The following is a 12712-nucleotide window of genomic DNA, read 5'->3' as shown; positions in this document are numbered from 1 at the left end:
ATCTCCTTTTCGGCAAACAGAGGAAAAAATCCCAAAGGCGGGGGCGGTCGGGTCACGCGCATAAGCCCAGTGTCCCTTGATCGGCCACTTGAGAAAGGCGATAATGTGTTTCAGCCTGGGGCTGGAATGACGACATTCTGTTTTTTCTCGGGCTCTGAGCGCCTATGGACGATGTGGGAAGTGTCACGTTAGAGCAGAGATCCTTAGTAAATGATAGAGATGGAAAAGAAGTTCAAGAAATGGTCAGACATGCCACTTCCTGTAAAGGAATCTCTCAGGTTTTGACCTGCCATTTGAGTTCTGTTATACTCACAGACACCATTCAAACAGTTTTAGAAAATGTAGGGTGTTTTCTATCCATATGTAATAAGTATATGCATATTCTAGTTACTGGGTAGGAGTGGTAACCAGATTAAATCGGGTATGTTTTTTATCCAGCCGTGTCAATACTGCCCCCTAGCCCTAACAGGTTAACATTCTTTTGTGCGAAAAGTGCAAATCAATCCCAGAACAAGAGCAAAAGACCATGTGAAGATGCTGGAGGAAACAGGTGCAAAGTAACAATATCCAGAGTAAAAGGAGTCCTATATCGACATAACCTGAAAGGCCACTCAGGAAGGAAGAAGCAAATGCTCCAAAACCGCCATAAAAAAACCAGACTACGGTTTGCAACTGCACATGGGGACAAACATCGTACCTTTTGGAGAAATATCCTCTGGTCTGATGAAACAAAAATAGAACTGTTTGGCCATAATGACCATCGTTATGTTTGATGGAAAAGGGGAGGCTTGCAAGCCGAAGAACACCATCCCAACCGTGAAGCACGGGGGTGGCAGCATCATGTTGTGGGGGTGCTTTGCTGCAGGTGGGACTGGTGCACTTCACAAAATAGATGGCGTCATGAGGAATGAAAATTAGGTGGATATATTGAAGCAACATCTCAAGCCATCAGTCAGGAAGTTAAAGCTTGGTCACAAATGGGTCTTCCAAATTGACAATGACCCCAAGAATACTTCCAAAGTTGTGGAAAAATGGCTTAAGGACAACAAAGTCAAGGTATTGGAGTGGCCATCACAAAGCCTTGACCTCAATCCTATAGAAAATTTGTGGGCAGAATTGAAAAAGCGTAAACCTGACTCAGTTACATCAGCTCTGTCAGGAGGAATGGGCCAGAATTCACCCAACTTATTGTGGGAAGCTTGTGGAAGGCTACCCAAAATATTTGACCCAAGTTAACCCCTGTGCGGCCTCGGGACGGACATCCAGCGAAAGATCATATCGCCATTAGCATAACATTACATTACATTACATTTAAGTCATTTAGCAGACGCTCTTATCCAGAGCGACTTACAAAATGGTGCATTCACCTTATGATATCCAGTGGAACAACCACTTTACAATAGTGCATCTAAATCTTTTAAGGGGGGTTAGAAGGATTACTTTATCCTATCCTAGGTATTCCTTAAAGAGGTGGGGTTTCAGGTGTCTCCGGAAGGTGGTGATTGACTCCGCTGTCCTGGCGTCGTGAGGGAGCTTGTTCCACCGTTGGGGTGCCAGAGCAGCGAATAGTTTTGACTGGGCTGAGCGGGAACTGTGCTTCCTCAGAGGTAGGGGGGCCAGCAGGCCAGTGGTGGATGAACGCAGTGCCCTTGTTTGGGTGTAGGGCCTGATCAGAGCCTGAAGGTATGGAGGTGCCGTTCCCTTCACAGCTCCGTAGGCAATCACCATGGTCTTGTAGCGGATGCGAGCTTCAACTGGAAGCCAGTGGAGAGAGCGGAGGAGCGGGGTGACGTGAGAGAACTTGGGAAGGTTGAACACCAGACGGGCTGCGGCGTTCTGGATGAGTTGTAGGGGTTTAATGGCACAGGCAGGGAGCCCAGCCAACAGCGAGTTGCAGTAATCCAGACGGGAGATGACAAGTGCCTGGATTAGGACCTGCGCCGCTTCCTGTGTGAGGCAGGGTCGTACTCTGCGAATGTTGTAGAGCATGAACCTACAGGATCGGGTCACCGCCTTGATGTTAGTGGAGAACGACAGGGTGTTGTCCAGGATCACGCCAAGGTTCTTAGCACTCTGGGAGGAGGACACAAGGGAGTTGTCAACCGTGATGGCGAGATCATGGAACGGGCAGTCCTTCCCCGGGAGGAAGAGCAGCTCCGTCTTGCCGAGGTTCAGCTTGAGCTGGTGATCCGTCATCCACACTGATATGTCTGACAGACATGCAGAGATGCGATTCGCCGCCTGGTTATCAGAAGGGGGAAAGGAGAAGATTAATTGTGTGTCGTCTGCATAGCAATGATAGGAGAGACCATGTGAGGATATGACAGAGCCAAGTGACTTGGTGTATAGCGAGAATAGGAGAGGGCCTAGAACAGAGCCCTGGGGGACACCAGTGGTGAGAGCGCATGGTGCGGAGACAGATTCTCGCCACGCCACCTGGTAGGAGCGACCTGTCAGGTAGGACGCAATCCAAGCGTGGGCCGCGCCGGAGATGCCCAACTCGGAGAGGGTGGAGAGGAGGATCTGATGGTTCACAGTATCAAAGGCAGCAGATAGGTCTAGAAGGATGAGAGCAGAGGAGAGAGAGTTAGCTTTAGCAGTGCGGAGAGCCTCCGTGACACAGAGAAGAGCAGTCTCAGTTGAATGCCCAGTCTTGAAACCTGACTGATTAGGATCAAGAAGGTCATTCTGAGAGAGATAGCAGGAGAGCTGGCCAAGGACGGCACGTTCAAGAGTTTTGGAGAGAAAAGAAAGAAGGGATACTGGTCTGTAGTTGTTGACATCGGAGGGATCGAGTGTAGGTTTTTTCAGAAGGGGTGCAACTCTCGCTCTCTTGAAGACGGAAGGGACGTAGCCAGCGGTCAAGGATGAGTTGATGAGCGAGGTGAGGAAGGGGAGAAGGTCTCCGGAAATGGTCTGGAGAAGAGAGGAGGGGATAGGGTCAAGTGGGCAGGTTGTTGGGCGGCCGGCCGTCACAAGACGCGAGATTTCATCTGGAGAGAGAGGGGAGAAAGAGGTCAAAGCACAGGGTAGGGCAGTGTGAGCAGGACCAGCGGTGTCGTTTGACTTAGCAAACGAGGATCGGATATCGTCAACCTTCTTTTCAAAATGGTTGACGAAGTCATCCGCAGCGAGGGAGGAGGGGGGGAGGGGGAGGAGGATTCAGGAGGGAGGAGAAGGTAGCAAAGAGCTTCCTAGGGTTAGAGGCAGATGCTTGGAATTTAGAGTGGTAGAAAGTGGCTTTAGCAGCAGAGACAGAAGAGGAGAATGTAGAGAGGAGTGAGTGAAAGGATGCCAGGTCCGCAGGGGAGGCGAGTTTTCCTCCATTTCCGCTCGGCTGCCCGGAGCCTTGTTCTGTGAGCTCGTAGTGAGTCGTCGAGCCACGGAGCAGGAGGGGAGGACCGAGCCGGCCTGGAGGATGGGGGACAGAGAAAATCAAAGGATGCAGAAAGGGAGGAGAGGAGGGTTGAGGAGGCAGAATCAGGAGATAGGTTGGAGAAGGTTTGAGCAGAGGGAAGAGATGATAGGATGGAAGAGGAGAGAGTAGCGGGAGAGAGAGAGCGAAGGTTGGGACGGCGCAATACCATCCGAGTAGGGGCAGAGTGAGAAGTGTTGGATGAGAGCAAGAGGGAAAAGGATACAAGGTAGGGGTCGGAGATTTGGAAGGGAGTTGCAATGAGATTAGTGGAAGAACAGCATCTAGTAAAGATGAGGTCAAGCGTATTGCCTGCCTTGTGAGTAGGGGGGGAAGGTGAGAGGGTGAGGTCAAAAGAGGAGAGGAGTGGAAAGAAGGAGGCAGAGAGGAATGAGTCAAAGGTAGACGTGGGGAGGTTAAAGTCACCCAGAACTGTGAGAGGTGAGCCATCCTCAGGAAAGGAACTTATCAAGGCGTCAAGCTCATTGATGAACACTCCAAGGGAACCTGGAGGGCGATAAATGATAAGGATGTTAAGCTTGAAAGGGCTGGTAACTGTGACAGCATGGAATTCAAATGAGGAGATAGACAGATGGGTCAGGGGAGAAAGAGAGAATGTCCACTTGGGAGAGATGAGGATTCCAGTGCCACCACCCCGCTGGCTCGATGCTCTAGGGGTATGCGAGAACACGTGGGCAGACGAAGAGAGAGCAGTAGGAGTAGCAGTGTTATCTGTGGTAATCCATGTTTCCGTCAGCGCCAGGAAGTCTAGGGACTGGAGGGTAGCATAGGCTGAGATGAACTCAGCCTTGTTGGCTGCAGACCGGCAGTTCCAGAGGCTGCCGGAGACCTGGAACTCCACGTGGGTCGTGCGCGCTGGGACCACCAGGTTAGAGTGGCAGCGGCCACGCGGTGTGAAGCATTTGTATGGCCTGTGCAACAAAATGTAATACTTTTTTTTTTCATTTTTTTTTCTCAAATTATATCGTTTTATAGATACACCTCTCCTGAATCGAACCACGTTGTCAGATTTCAAAAAGGCTTTACAGCAAAAGCAAAACATTAGATTATGTTAGAGGAGTATATCGTAAAAGTAGCCACATAGCCATTTTCCGTCCAACCACATGCATCACAAATAACCAAAAAACAGCTAAATGCAGTACTAACCTTTGACAATCTTCATCAGATGACAAAACCTAGGACATCATGTTACACAATACATGCATTCTTTTGTTCGATAAAGTTCATATTTATATATAAAAACAGCATTTTACATCGGTGCGTAACGTTGACTAACTATTTTCCCTCAAATGCATCCGATGAAACAGAGCTACAATTTACTAAATTACTATTCGAAAACATTTTTAAAATGTAATATTGTCATTCTAAGATTTATAGATGAATATCTCTTGAAAGCACCTGTAATGCCAGATTTAAAATTAACTTTACTGGGTAATCATACTTTGCGATGAAAGGGGATGCGATACTCTGAAAAATAGGCTAACGTTACAGGTCAGCGCCATCTTGGAACAATCGCATATCACATCTAGTCTTGTATACTATTGTCAATAATCCCTTACCTTTGGCTGTCTTCATCAGAAAGCACTTCCAGGAATCCCAGGTCCACAACAAATGTATTTTCGTTTGAAAAAATTACTCCTTTATGTTCCAAGAGCTTGTTCTTGTTAGCGCGTCTGAAGGCTAATCCAAATGCTCCGTCGGCCGCGGGACAGCCATTTCGAGAAAATGCATTTTTTTCTCATTTAGGTTCGTTCAAACATGTCAAACGTTGTATAACATAAATCTTCAGGGCGTTTTTCAACAAGAGCCAATAAGATTTGAGGGGGACGATTGCATTGTGTTTCAAAACGTTTTGAAAGGGGAGGGTAACCAGGGGCGCCGGCGTCATAATGGTGATGGCCCTCTCCGTGTGACCACCTTCCACAGCGTCTCATTCATTCAATTTTAACAGTAGGAGACTCAAACCACTTTGTAAAGACTGGGGACATCTAGTGGAAGCAATAGGAAGTGCTCAATGAACCATAGCTCACGGTGTGATTAATAGGCAACGTGATGAAGTTGAGTTCGCAATTCAGAATTCCACTTCCTGTTTCGATCTGTCTCGGGGTTTTGACTGCCATATGAGTTCTATTATACTCACAGACACCACTCAAACAGTTTTAGAAACGTTAGGGTGTTTTCCATCCACAAGTATTAATGATATGCATATCCTAGCTTCTGAGTTTGAGTAGTAGGCCGTTTAAAATGGGCACAATTTTTTTTTTTAAATGCGCTGTGGCGCCCCTTATCTTGGGCGACCGTCAAGAGTTAAACAATTTAAAGGCAATGCTACCAAATACTAACTGAGTGTATGTAAACTTCTGAACTATTGGGAATGTGATGAAAGAAAAAAAGCTGAAATAAATCATTCTCTCTACTATTATTCTGACATTTCATAATAAAGTGGTGATTTTAACTGACCTGAGACAGGGAATTTTTACTAGGATTAAATGTAAGGAATTGTGAAAAACTGAGTTTAAATGCATTTGGCTAAGGTGTATGTAAACTTCCGACTTCAACTGTAAATGTCACTTCAGTTTACATGTTTTAAACGTTTGCTAAAATTTGTAAAAACATGCTTTTTCTTTGTCGTTATGGGGTATTGTGTGTAGATTGATGAGGGGGAAAAAACAATTTAATCAATTTTATAATAATGCATTAACGTAACAAAATGTGGAAAAATCAAGGGGTCTGAATACTTTCCAAATGCACAGCCAGTGGACTGACCAACCAGAGCCTGTGTCTTTCTCACTATTTAATTATTGTCCTCATTTATTTATTACTGTTTTGTCCTGTTAATTTTAATTACTCATTGAGTATTATTATTTTTCATATTGTTATCTACCTGCGTCATCATTGATTTCATATCTGTCTATATATTTGGTTTGGTATGTGGTAAAACTGTCCATGCCAATAAAGCTATTTGAATTGAATTGAATTGCGAGAGCGAGAAAGCCTTTTGAATTTTGAGAGAGCTTTCTAATGAACTAAATACAAACAAATACCTAAAACCTGGGGTTACAGCCAACACAAGCACTGTGGCTGGACAAGCCTGAAATGTTGTTTAAACGTTCTGCTGTCGTTTCTTCATGGCAAACTGTGTTCTCTGGTCAAGAATCACAAACCTCCCTGTCATACAGGGAAAGCTGACGGTTCAGAGGCCAAAAGGAACATCCACAATACTACAATCTACACCTGCTTCAGAGAGAGAGAGCAAGCGAAAAGAAAGCGAGAGAAATGGAGAGAGTTTGTTCATGTTCTTGTTGTGTGTTAATGTTGGGTAGGTTACTTTCTAAATGTAATCCATTACAGTTACTAGTTACCGGTCCCAAAATGGTATCAGTAATGTAACTTTTGAATTACCAAAAGTTAGTAGTGTAATCTGATTACTTTACATTACTTTCCCCTTAAGAGGCATTAGTAGAAGACAGAAAGGATCCATCAAACGCATTTGGTGTGTCATCTCTAACTTGTGGTCAGACTTGGTCAGGTGGAACAAACTTAAACTTGTGCTTTTTTCAATGCTGAATGGAATGTCATGTATTTTTTTCTCGCAAATATCCTTTCTGAATTTAAAAGTAATGATCTAGTTTTTCAAAAGTATCTGTAATATGATTGCAATATTTTTGCTGGTAACGTAACTGATTACAGTTACAGTTTTTGTTATCTTATTATATGTAACTGATTACATGCAATCAGTTACTCCCCAACCCTGTGTATGATAAGGAAATCCTGCAGGTTTTTCCCTGCCTAAAAAAAACTGCATACACCAGCATACATTTCAAGCTGGCCCATGACTGTCTATTCTGGGCAGTGCTGGTCTAGATGGTTTAACAGCATGATTTAGCTGGTTATGCTTGTTGAAAGCTAGCTAATGTTAACCCATCAGCCTGAGTTGAGTTCACCTTAGCCTAGCTAAGTGGACTGTAGCTACGTTTCTATAAAATAACTAGCTATAAAATTGTTTGCTATATTTTAAAGACTAGTTACTGACTAATGAAAACTTTTTTTCAAACTACTTTGTTCCCCTACCTGATCATTGTTGCATTGGAGACAGAACAAGTTGGCAATATAGCTAAATGCCCCTATTGATTTTTATGCAAATAGGCTGTGTTGGCTTGATATAATTTGGCTGATTAGGCTTGTGCACATTTACCTGAGTGTTTCATTAGTTAGCTAAGTTATTGACTGACTAGGCTCATTCTTATTCATGTTGCATTTCAGGTGGAGAGGGAGAAATCAGAAAGCAGAGTGCCGCAGACAGACCAGGGGCCGTATTCACAAAGCATTTCAGAGTAGCAGTACTGATTTAGGGTCAGTTTTGCTTTTTAAGACCACAATGAATATGATTACATTGACAAAGGGGCGCTGGTCCTAGATCAATATTCCTACTCTTAAGATGCTTTGTGAATACAGGCCCTGGACTAAAGCTGTTGCCTAATACATTGCACAAAAGTCATTTCACCACAGGACCCTAGAGGTACTGTACTACAGTCAATACTTATGAACTGAATATAAGTGCATTTCTATATATCATATTTATATTTACTGCAACGTGCAGTAAATGCTAACACGGCTTTGGTGATGAAAGGTACATAATGCATTTATTGTCATCTCCCTATCAGGCCAGTGCATGCCGTGACATCTTCAAGCTACCTGACTGGAGCCTTCAGTGCTACCGGAAGCCTTATCTGGGAGCACAGCAACACTCTCTCACAACATGTATTGTATGTCACCACTCAAATTCATACAGGGAAAAGTATTGACTTACATAGGCACTGGAAAGGAAGACCCAGAGTTACCTCTGCTGCAGAGGATACGTTCATTAGAGTTATCAGCCTCAGAAATTGCAGCTTCACAGACTTCAATAAACAGACACATCTCAACATCCACTGTTCATAGGAGATTGCGTGAATCAGACCTTCATGGTCGAATTGCATCAAAGAAACCACTACTAAAGGACACCAATAAGAATAAGAGACTTGCTTGGGCTAAGAAACACGAGCAATGTACATTAGATCAGTGAAAATCTGTCCTTATGTCTAATTAAATCCAAATTTGCGATTTTTGGTTCTAACCAAAATCACCAAGATGGCGCTGCAGTAGGACGTGTGTATCTGTCTTTGTCTTATCCCTTGTAAATAGCGGTATTTTTTGTATATATCTTAATCTCACTTTCTATCTTCAAAGTAAATATACTTTCCTGCAACCCGCCTCACACAATGTAGTACGGATCTGCTATTTTTATTCCTTATAACTGAAACTTCCATCAGTAGCTAGCCAGCTAACTAGCTACTAGTCTTTGTTAGCCACGGCTAGCGGTCCTCACCTTTTTTCCAAGTCGCCAGCCAGCTCGGACAACACCTGCTAGTCTGCACAGCGTGATATCAACACAGAGCATATCGGACTGCTTCTCTCTACCATATCACCGGATTCCTGCCGCTCTGGATCTCATTACACCGGATCATTACTCCGGATCATCGCAGCTAGCTAGCGGCAAACAAGTGGCTAGTGTTAGCTAACACCTCTGTCCCGAAGCAAGCACCAGCAAATACCAGCTAATTCTATGACTACAATACCTCCTTTGCCAGTTGGTTTGGACCCTTTATTGTTGACACGGAGCCCCGCCGATCCATCACGACTGGACTGCCGACGTGATCGCCCAATGTGGTCTCAACAGGCTATTCTTTTACGATGTTGCCGAAGAAACATCTACTAGCCCTGGCCCGCTAGCTTTTCTGTACGCTGTGTCCCCTGCTCACCTAGCGTAGTAGTGACTACCGAACAGCACCCTGACTCACCTATTGCTGCTCTTTTGACCCTATGATCACTCGGCTACACAGCTGTTGCCCTCTGGACTGTTTCAATAACATGGTACCTCATTTTGTTTACCTGTCGGCCCCAGGCTCGAACTCAGGTCCTGTATGTACCTAACTGACCCGCTCTGCCCATTCATCTCCATTTACCCGTTGTTGTCTTAGCTCTCTTGATCAACACCTGTGATTGCTTGATGCCTCTCTCTAATGTCAATATGCATTCTCTACTACTGTCTTGGCTAGTTTTTACTGTTTTATTTCACTGTAGAGCCTTCAGTCCCGCTCAGAATGCCTTAGATAGCTATTTCGTCCCACCTCACACACATGCGGAGACCTCACCTGGCTTAACTTGTCCACCCAAAGACGAAACCTCTCTCATCGTCACTCAACGCCTAGGTTTACCTCCACTGTACTCACATCCTACCATACCCTTGGCTGTACATTATGCCCTGAATCTATTCTACCATGCCCAGAAATCTGCTCCTTTATTCTCTGTCCCCTTTAGCCGCACCCTTATCCTATCCCTCCTCTGTTCCTCTGGTGATGTAGAAGTTAACCCAGGCCCTGTAGCCCCCAGTTCCACTCCTATTCCCCAGGCGCTATCATTTGTTGACTTCTGTAACAGTAAAAGCCTTGGTTTCATGCACGTTAACATCAGAAGCCTCCTCCCGAAGCTTGTTTTATTCACTGCTTCAGCACACTCCGCCAACCCTGATGTCCTAGCCTTGTCTGAATCCTGGCTAAGGAAGGCCACCAAAAGTTATGAAATTTCCATCCTCAACAACAACATTTTCCACCAAGAAAGAACTGCCAAAGGGGGTGGAGTTGCAATCTACTGCAGAGATAGCCTGCAGAGTTCTGTCATGCTATCCAGGTCTGTACCCAAACAATTTGAGCTTCTACTTTTAAAAATCCACCTTTCCAGAAATAAGCCTCTTACTGTAACTGCTTGTTATAGACCCCATTCAGCCCCCAGCTGTGCATTGGACACCATATGTGAATGAATTGCCCCCATTTATCTTCAGAATTTGTACTGTTAGGTGACCTAAACTGGGATATGCTTAACACCCCGGCTGTCCTAAAATCTAAGAAGATTGGAAAGCTGCCGCGGTTATCCCTCTCTTCAAAGGGAGGGATACTCTAGACCCAAACTGTTACAGACCTATATCTATCCTATCCTGCCTTTCTGAAGTCTTCGAAAGCCAAATTAACAAACAGATCACCGTCCATTTTGAACCCCACTGTACCTTCCCCGTTATGCAATCTGGTTTCTGAGCTGGTCATGGGTGCACCTCAGCCACGCTCAAGGTCCTAAACGATATCATAACCGCCATCAATAAAAGACAATACTGTGTAGCCGGATTCATCGACCTGGCCAAGGCTTTCGACTCTGTCAATCACTGCATTCTTATCGGCAGACTCAACAGCTTTGGTTTCTCAAATGACTGCTTCGCCTGGTTCATCAACTACTTCTCAGATAGAGTTCAGTGTGTCAAATCGGAGGGCCTGTTGTCCAGACCTCTGGCAGTCTCTATGGGGGTGCCACAGGGTTCAATTCTCGGGCCAACTCTTTTCTCAGAATACATCAGTGATGTTGCTCTTGCTGCTGTTGACTCTTTGATCCACCTCTATGCAGACAACACCATTCTGTATACTTCTGGCCCTTCTTTGGACACTGTGTTAACAAACCTCCAGACGAGCTTCAATGCCATACAACTCTCCTTCCTTGGCCTCCAACTGCTCTTAAATGCAAGCAATACTAAATGCATGCTCTTCAACCAATTGCTGCCCGCACCCGCCCGCCCGTCTAGCATCACTACTCTGGACGGTTCTGACTTAGAATATGTGGACAACTAGAAATACCTAGGTGTCTGGTTAGATTGTAAACTCTCCTTCCAGACTCACATTAAGCCTCTCCAATCCAAAATTAAATCTAGAATCGGCTACCTATTTCGCAACTAAGCATATTTCACTCAAAATGCCAAACATAACATCGTAAAACTGACTACCCTACCAATCCTTGACTTCGGCGATGTCATTTACAAAATAGCCTCCAACACTCTACTCAGCAAATTGGATGTAGTCTATCATAGTGCCATCCGTTTTGTCACCAAAGCCCCACATACTACCCACCACTGCGACATGTATGCTCTCGTTGGCTGGCCCTCGCTTCATATTCGTTGCCAAACCCACTGGCTCCTGGTCATCTAGTCTTTGCTAGGTAAAGCCCCACCTTATCCCAGCTCACCATAGCTGCACCCATCCGTAGCACACGCTCCAGCAAGTATATTTCACTGGTCATCCCCAACGCCAAGTCCTCTGTTTGGCCGTCTTTCCATCCAGTTCTCTGCTGCCAAGGACTGGAACGAATTGCAAAAATCGCTGAAGCTGGAGACATATCTCCCTCACTAACTTTAAGCATCAGCTGTCAGAGCAGCTTACCGATCATTGCATCTGTAAATACCCACCCATCTACCTCATCCCCATATTGTTATTTCTTTTTTTGCTCCTTTGCACCCCACTGTCTCTATTTGCTCATTCATCTTCTGAACATCTCTCACTCCAGTGTTTAATTGCTAAATTGTAATTATTTCTCCACTATGGCCTATTTATTGCCTTACCTCCCTAATCTTACTACATTTGCACACACTGTATATAGACTTTTCTATTGTGTTATTGACTGTACGTTTGTTTATCCATGTGTAACTCTGTTGTTTGTGTATCACTGCTTTGCTTTATCTTGGCCAGGTTGCAGTTGTAAATGACAACTTATTCTCAACTGGCCTACCTGGTTAAATAAAGGTGAAATAAATAAAACATAAAAAAACGCCATGTCTTTGTGAGGCGGAGAGTAGGTGAACGGATGCTCTCCACATGTGTGGTTCCCACCGTGAAGCATGAAGGAGGAGGTGTTATGGTGTGGGGGTGCGTTGCTGGTGACACTGTTTGTGATTTAGTTAGAATTTAACTCCTTCAAGACTTTTGGAAAAGCATTCCAGGTGAAGCTAGTCTTCACTATTATTGTAGAATGTAGAAAACAGTAGAAATAAAGAAAGAACCTTATATGAGTAGGTATGTCAACTTGGTGAGTACTTGGTGAATTGGTGACATATTGGGGGTGAAGAGTGATAGTTGAGCATTTTTTGGATATTATTACATTCTAATTAGTTTCTTCAAACTACAGGAAACAGAGGAGTTAGATTATATAAAGTTTTACAGGTTTTAGAATTGTATTTTTGTGTGAAGTTACTATTTCAATTTGCCTTGCTAACTTTACTTGCAAGTTAATGTTAGATAGCTATCGGAGTGCATTATTCTCCGCCAGAATGGCTAGCTAATGCTAACAGCTATGTAGTGGAGAAAATGTGAATGTGATCAAATTTGGTTTATATTCAAACTTGGGCTGGCTAGGCTGCCTATA

This window comes from Salmo salar, chromosome ssa03, assembly GCF_905237065.1.
Source record: "Salmo salar chromosome ssa03, Ssal_v3.1, whole genome shotgun sequence".
NCBI lineage: Eukaryota > Metazoa > Chordata > Actinopteri > Salmoniformes > Salmonidae > Salmo > Salmo salar.
The sequence above is the reverse complement of the archived record's forward strand: the minus strand, read 5'-3'. Positions refer to the sequence as shown.